The sequence below is a fragment of the Onychomys torridus genome, chromosome 18 (genome assembly GCF_903995425.1).
Source record: "Onychomys torridus chromosome 18, mOncTor1.1, whole genome shotgun sequence".
NCBI lineage: Eukaryota > Metazoa > Chordata > Mammalia > Rodentia > Cricetidae > Onychomys > Onychomys torridus.
In genome coordinates this window covers 5,097,477-5,103,476 of record NC_050460.1, presented here as the reverse complement: position 1 = coordinate 5,103,476, position 6,000 = coordinate 5,097,477, and positions in this window count along the sequence as shown.

The following is a 6,000-nucleotide window of genomic DNA, read 5'->3' as shown; positions in this document are numbered from 1 at the left end:
TCAGGACACTTCCAGTTTAAGGTGAAGACCACTGAGACTCAGGAAGGTGGTGTGGGATTAACTTTCTCAAAAGCTTAAGTGCCAGGTGAGGAATCTGAAAGGGTCAATGGCCCGGCTCTTGCCTTCAAAGCTTTATCCAAGAATAATACTAGGAGCTAATATTTATGGTTGTTGTTTTTCCTTGTTTTTTTTTTTTAGGTTTATTTTATTTACATGTAAGTGTGTTTTTGCCTGCATGTGTGTATGGGCACCATTTGTGTACCTTTTTGCACAAGGACGTCCAAAAAGAGTGTCAAACCTCCTGCAGTTGGATTATGGGTGGTTTGTACCTGAGACAGATCCGGTGTAAAGGAGATCGCTGCCAAACCTCACAGCCTGAGCTCAATTTCCAGAACACATACAGTGAGAGGGAAAAGGTGATTCCTGGAAGCTTTCCTCTGACCTCCACACACTCTCCTTGGCACATGCCCCCACCTCCCAACAGACACACACACACACACACACACACACACACACACACACACACACACACACACACACACACACACACAGTAGATGATATGATAGGAAGGAGTAGGTTTACTGTAGGTTTGTAGGTGGTAACTAAAGAAAACAGAAGCAAGCAGAGGACCCGTCCAGCAGGAGGGGTTCCAGGAAATGGGGTACTATCAAGCTCCTAGTGTAGGGGCTTCTTAAATGAGTGACGGCAGAAATTGGGGCAAGGCATGGGGAGATCCAGTCGGCTCAGATGAGGTTTGCAGGGGCCTCTGGGTTCAGTCATGTCCTCAAAGGCAGCTTCTGGGCAGTGCTACCTGCCCCCCCCCTCCCCCTCCCCCGCCCCCGCCCCGAGCTGAAAAGGAAGAAAGACGACAGGAAGCCGGAGCAGGAACCGCCCCTTCCGGCATGTCTGACCTCCAGCCAAGACACTAAGGACGTCTCTGGCATCCAGCCAAGGACCAGACAGACTCCGAATGCTGCTCGTGAGGTCCCCGCCCTACGCTGCCTGGTCGATTTTCATCTCCTTTTCTCACCATGCTGGGAGAGAGCATCAGGGCCTGTGATGGCGAGAACAGGCCTCCTTGGCTCCACATCCGACACACATCAACACGATGTCACGAGAAAAATAACGGAGAGCACAGCTCCAAAAGCTTTTCCAAATAACAGCCGCTTCACTGAAGGCCCTCCTCGGCTGGGGAGAAGGCGGTGGGTGTGGCCTTTCATATCAGAGAGTAGAACTTGCCAAAAGGCTTCAGTACACCTTCCTCCTTCTGGAACATGCTCTCCAATTCCATCTGCATTGTTCAAAATGCTGACGCCTTCACTTCTTCACACACACACACCCAGTGCCACTCACTGTTGGTGGCATCGACCCCAGTGTCCTTCCCCACCCCCATTACCCAGGACCAGCAAAACAGATGCTGGCCACCAGGCAGCATGGATACCCTTCCAAAGTGGGGACAGATGTGATCTTTTAATAACTTGGCTCTTGTCACAACAGTAGAAGCAGCCGTAGACAAATGGCCAAGATCAGCTAGATTCTGGAGCCAGGGAGGAGCGGTCATAGACACTTTGCAGGTGGCTGAGCACTGACACTGAATGATGGAACCTCTGGGAAGATGAAGAGTGTCTTATGGGTTGTGTACTGTGTCACCATGTAAGGAAGAGCATCATGCCTGGGGAATGGCACCTTAGGGCTCTCACGCCTGGAGAAGGAGCTCTTGGTGTCAGAGGGCTCTGGCCACTCTCCCTGGTGGGCTTTGAGAGTCCTCATTCTGACCTTGGATTGGCTTTCTTTACTGGAAAACAGTCCTCTGGGGGCTCAACTATCGCTGTCAGCAAGCTAGCCTTGTTGGAACTCAGTTTACTAGTCTGTGGTATGTGAGGTCAGGTCTTTCAAACTGTAATGAGCTTGGAAACATCCTAAGAGAGGGGATATGCCTCGGTGGGGAAAGTACTTGCCATGCATGTGCAAGGACCAGAGTTTGGATCCCTGGAGCCCACATAAATCTCTGCAGGTGTGGCTGCTCATGTAACCCCAACACTCAGGAGGCTAGCTAGCTAGAGGAGCTGTATCTGTGAGCTCTGGGTTCAACTGAGAGACTTTGCCTCAATAAAAAGAGTGGACAGCAATCAAAGACATCAGCATCAACTCTGGACCTATACACACACATTCACATGTGCACCCATACCCATACATGCACCCACATATGTGAACATACATACATGCATGCACAACACACTCACACATACATGAAGGGAAGGAAGGATGGATGGAAGGAGAGAAGGAAGGGAGGGAGGGTGGGAGGGAGGGAGAGAGGGAAGGAGGAAGGAAGGGAGGGAGGGAGGTAAGAAGGAAGGAAGGAAGGAAAGAAGGATGGCTGGAAGGAGAGAAGGGTGAATAGATAGATAGATTTAACAAACCAGTGGCATACTGACTCCTAGGTCACTAGCTATCCCAGAAATGGACACATCATTCCTAAGAGCCAAGACAAGGCCTGGGAATCTGAATTTTAATGAAGGTTCTCATGTTTCCACTACAAGTAGCCCTGACATTTGAGTAACTCTAACCTGTATTAATTCTGAGATGCCCCTGGGAAGCTGAAGGGCAAAGCTTCTGAGTCCTTCTGTGGAGATTCCGGTCAGTGAGCCACAGCCTAGGACAGTGTTTCTCAGAGTGGGTTCCCAGGGGTCACATAGTACCTGGGAGGTGTGGCTGCTGAGCTTTGAGTCACTCAAACTGATGCTTGACTTTAAGCCTCACTGTGAGGTAGGTAGGAAGAGGCAATGTGGAACCCATCTTCTGGGCATGACATGGCCACTGTATTCTGGAACTCTCAGGAGGTGTGAGCTACATGAGACCTGTACAGGATTGAGCCCATTAATATGCCCCTATGAAGGGGGCAGGGGTCCTGCAGCAGAGTCCCTTCCTGAGGACACACAGAAAGCTAACAGTTGCTAGGAGAGAAATTTTTCTTTCTCTGCTGATGTAGCTGCGGGTGAGTAGCCCAATCTCCGCTCTGACTCCTTGGCTCGCCAAGCTGCGCTGGGTGGAGCCGTTCTGTCTTTCTGTCCTTGGTGCCCTGTCAGTTGGAAGTTGTTGCTGACATCTCCTCAGAAAAAGTTCATGCAAGAGGTCAGAAACTTCACCCCACTAGGATGGCCAGAGGAGGGTGCACGGCCCTTTAGGATCAGGTCGGGGCCAGATAGGGCCAGCAGAGTGGAGCCCTGTGATTGTTTCTTGTGAGGAGACTGACCGGGACCCATACCACATCCCCTGCCTCTGCCACACCCTTCCCCACATTAGGAGGCTGCCTGCAGGAAGATCAATACCTGATGCAGCCGTTAGAGGTTCAAATAGACCCGTGAGCCAAAGCCAACCTCTCGTCTAGAAGTCTCTGGAAACGGGAGTCCTTATATCTATCTTTCTGGTCAAAGCCCATGTAATAGCAATTATGGCCACCCTCTGTGCAGAGACAGTGGGTAACTGTAGGTATGTGTTCCACAAGAATGTGTATTTAGGAGTTGGACAGTTGGCTTAGTGCTTAAGAAGTTCTATTCCCAGCATTATGGGGCAGCTCACAACCATCTGTCACTCCAGTCCCAGGAAATCCAATATCCTCTTCTAATCTCTGTGGGCACCAGGCATGCATGAGGTCCACAGACATACACAAGGACAAAATATTCATACACATAAAATAATAAATAAATCTAAAAGAATGTTTAAATAGATTTAGCATCAAGGCTGAGGATGTAACTCAGTTGGTAGATTGATTTCCCAGAATGCCCTGAATTTGATCCCCCAGACCACATAACCCATGCTATGCTAGTGTGTTATGAAAAACAGAAAATGGACAGGATACAGCTGAGGATTCTGGGTATTTGTGGTTGTGCTGGTTAATTTTAAATGTCCACTAGACATAACCTAGACCCACTCGGGAAGAGAGTCTCAGTGAAGAATTATTTAGATGAGGCTGGCCTATGGGCTTGGAGGATTGTCTCTATTGCCAAACTGAGGTGGAAAGACCACCCTGCATGTGGGCAGCACCATTTCCTGGGATGGGGTCTGAACTGTATAAAGTGTAAAGAACGCTAGTTGAGTGAAAGCATAAGCAGGCAGCGTTCTGGGCGTGTGTTTCTCTGTTTGTGTTGGTTTGAATGAGAAACGCCCCTTCATAATTTCAAGCATTTGAAAACCTGGTCTCTAGGTGGTGACCCTGTTTGGGGAGGTTTAGGTTGTACAGCCTTCATGGAGAAGCATGTCAGTGGGGGTGGGCTTTGTGATGAAAAGCCTTGCCGACTTCCTGCTCTCTCTGCTTCCTGCTGTGGATGAAGATGTGAGCACTCAGCTTCTTGTTTCAGGTGTCATGCCTGCTGCTTGCTGCCATGCTTCCTCACCATGGACTCATGCCTGTGGAATTGTAAGCCAAAATAAACTCTTTTTTCTGTAAATTGCCTTGATCATGGTGTTTTATCTCAGCAGCAGAAAAGTATCTAATATCCTGCTCTTGCTGTGGATGTGATGTGACTAGCTGCATGAACTCCTGCCTTGACTCCCAGGAAGTCATGGACTATAACTGGAATTGTAAGCCATATAAGACCTTTCCTCCCCTGTGTTGCTTTTTGGTCAGGATATTTTTTAAAGCAACAGATAGAGCAATGGTACATTATAATGGTACATGCCCATTATAGGTTTCTCTTAGACCTACCAAACAGATGTATGATGGAGTAAGGGGCCTTGAGACTTAGTGTGTGTTATTGAACTAAGGAGGGTGTTTCTAGGGAGGCTTAGACTGTCCTTGACTTGCCTCTGGGTCACCAGGACAGGCATTAGGATCTCTCTGTCCTAAGCCAGTATCTCCCCACATGCACATGTTTGAAGCCCTTCAAGGCAGCCTCTGAGCACTCCCTTGAGGAGTCAGGTGTATGGCACTACCTCCCACACCAAGAATGGCATCTGGTCAGTAGGGTCTGCTCCTTTTATTAATTCATCCCCTCTAGCCGACATCTCATTTTCTCACAGGCAGCCTATGGAGCCTGGCTCCTTGCCCTCCCAATTCACCTCTCCTTTCCTCCCTGCCAGGCAAGAATAACAAGGAGACTAGAGCAGCTGTCAGGCCTACAAGTCTTTGGGAAAATGAGCGTCCGCCTGCTGTTCCCATCAAACACCCTGTGTGGGCTGGGGCCCACACATCATCTCAAGAGTGCCAGGAAGAGAGACAGATCCCGCCCCGCTGCCTCTGTCCTTCCAAACCGCCTCAGGAGCTGCTGCACCCCCCTGCCTTTTACTCATAGCTTGTTTGAAATTCCACCATCAGTGTGGCATTCTTCCTGCATCTCATCCTGCTACACATGCTCCATTCATTCATTCATTCATTCATTCATTCATTCATTTGGCATTTACTTACTGAGAGCATTCTGGTATTGAGAATTCTGGTAGCTTTACATGATTCTCACCCCCATCCCCACACTCATCCACACCCCACAAAACTCTTATTTTTAAAAGCCTTACCAAGTGGAGCATGAATCCAGTGGCCCCAATGATGAGGAGAGCTCATGTGTAGAAAACAGGGGACTCTGGGTGGCCAAGGACAGAGCAAGAGGGCAGTGGAAAAGATCTGTCTCAGGTCAACTTAGACACAGGACAACTGAATGATCAGTGTGCCCTAGGGGGTGGGCACAGCACAGGCAACAAGTAGTCTGACCCCAAATCCCAGATTTCCACAGACGTTCACCAACAAAGTCTTTCTCAGAGCTGCCTTATTGGAGGCTAGAGCCCAGCTCGGCTTAGTACCATGTCATCAGGTTCTCTTGACTTCTTGTGACCCTGGAGGAGCCCTCTATCTCCAGGAGTTCAGATGGTCCATCGTGATAGAAAGAATTCTCTGGAACTTGGTATCTTTGTATCTGCCCTGCTGGTCAAAGCCCAGGGAATAGCAACTGTGGCCACACTCTGTTCAGACAGTGGGTAGCTAGCTGTAGGTGTGAGTTCCAGAAGAATGT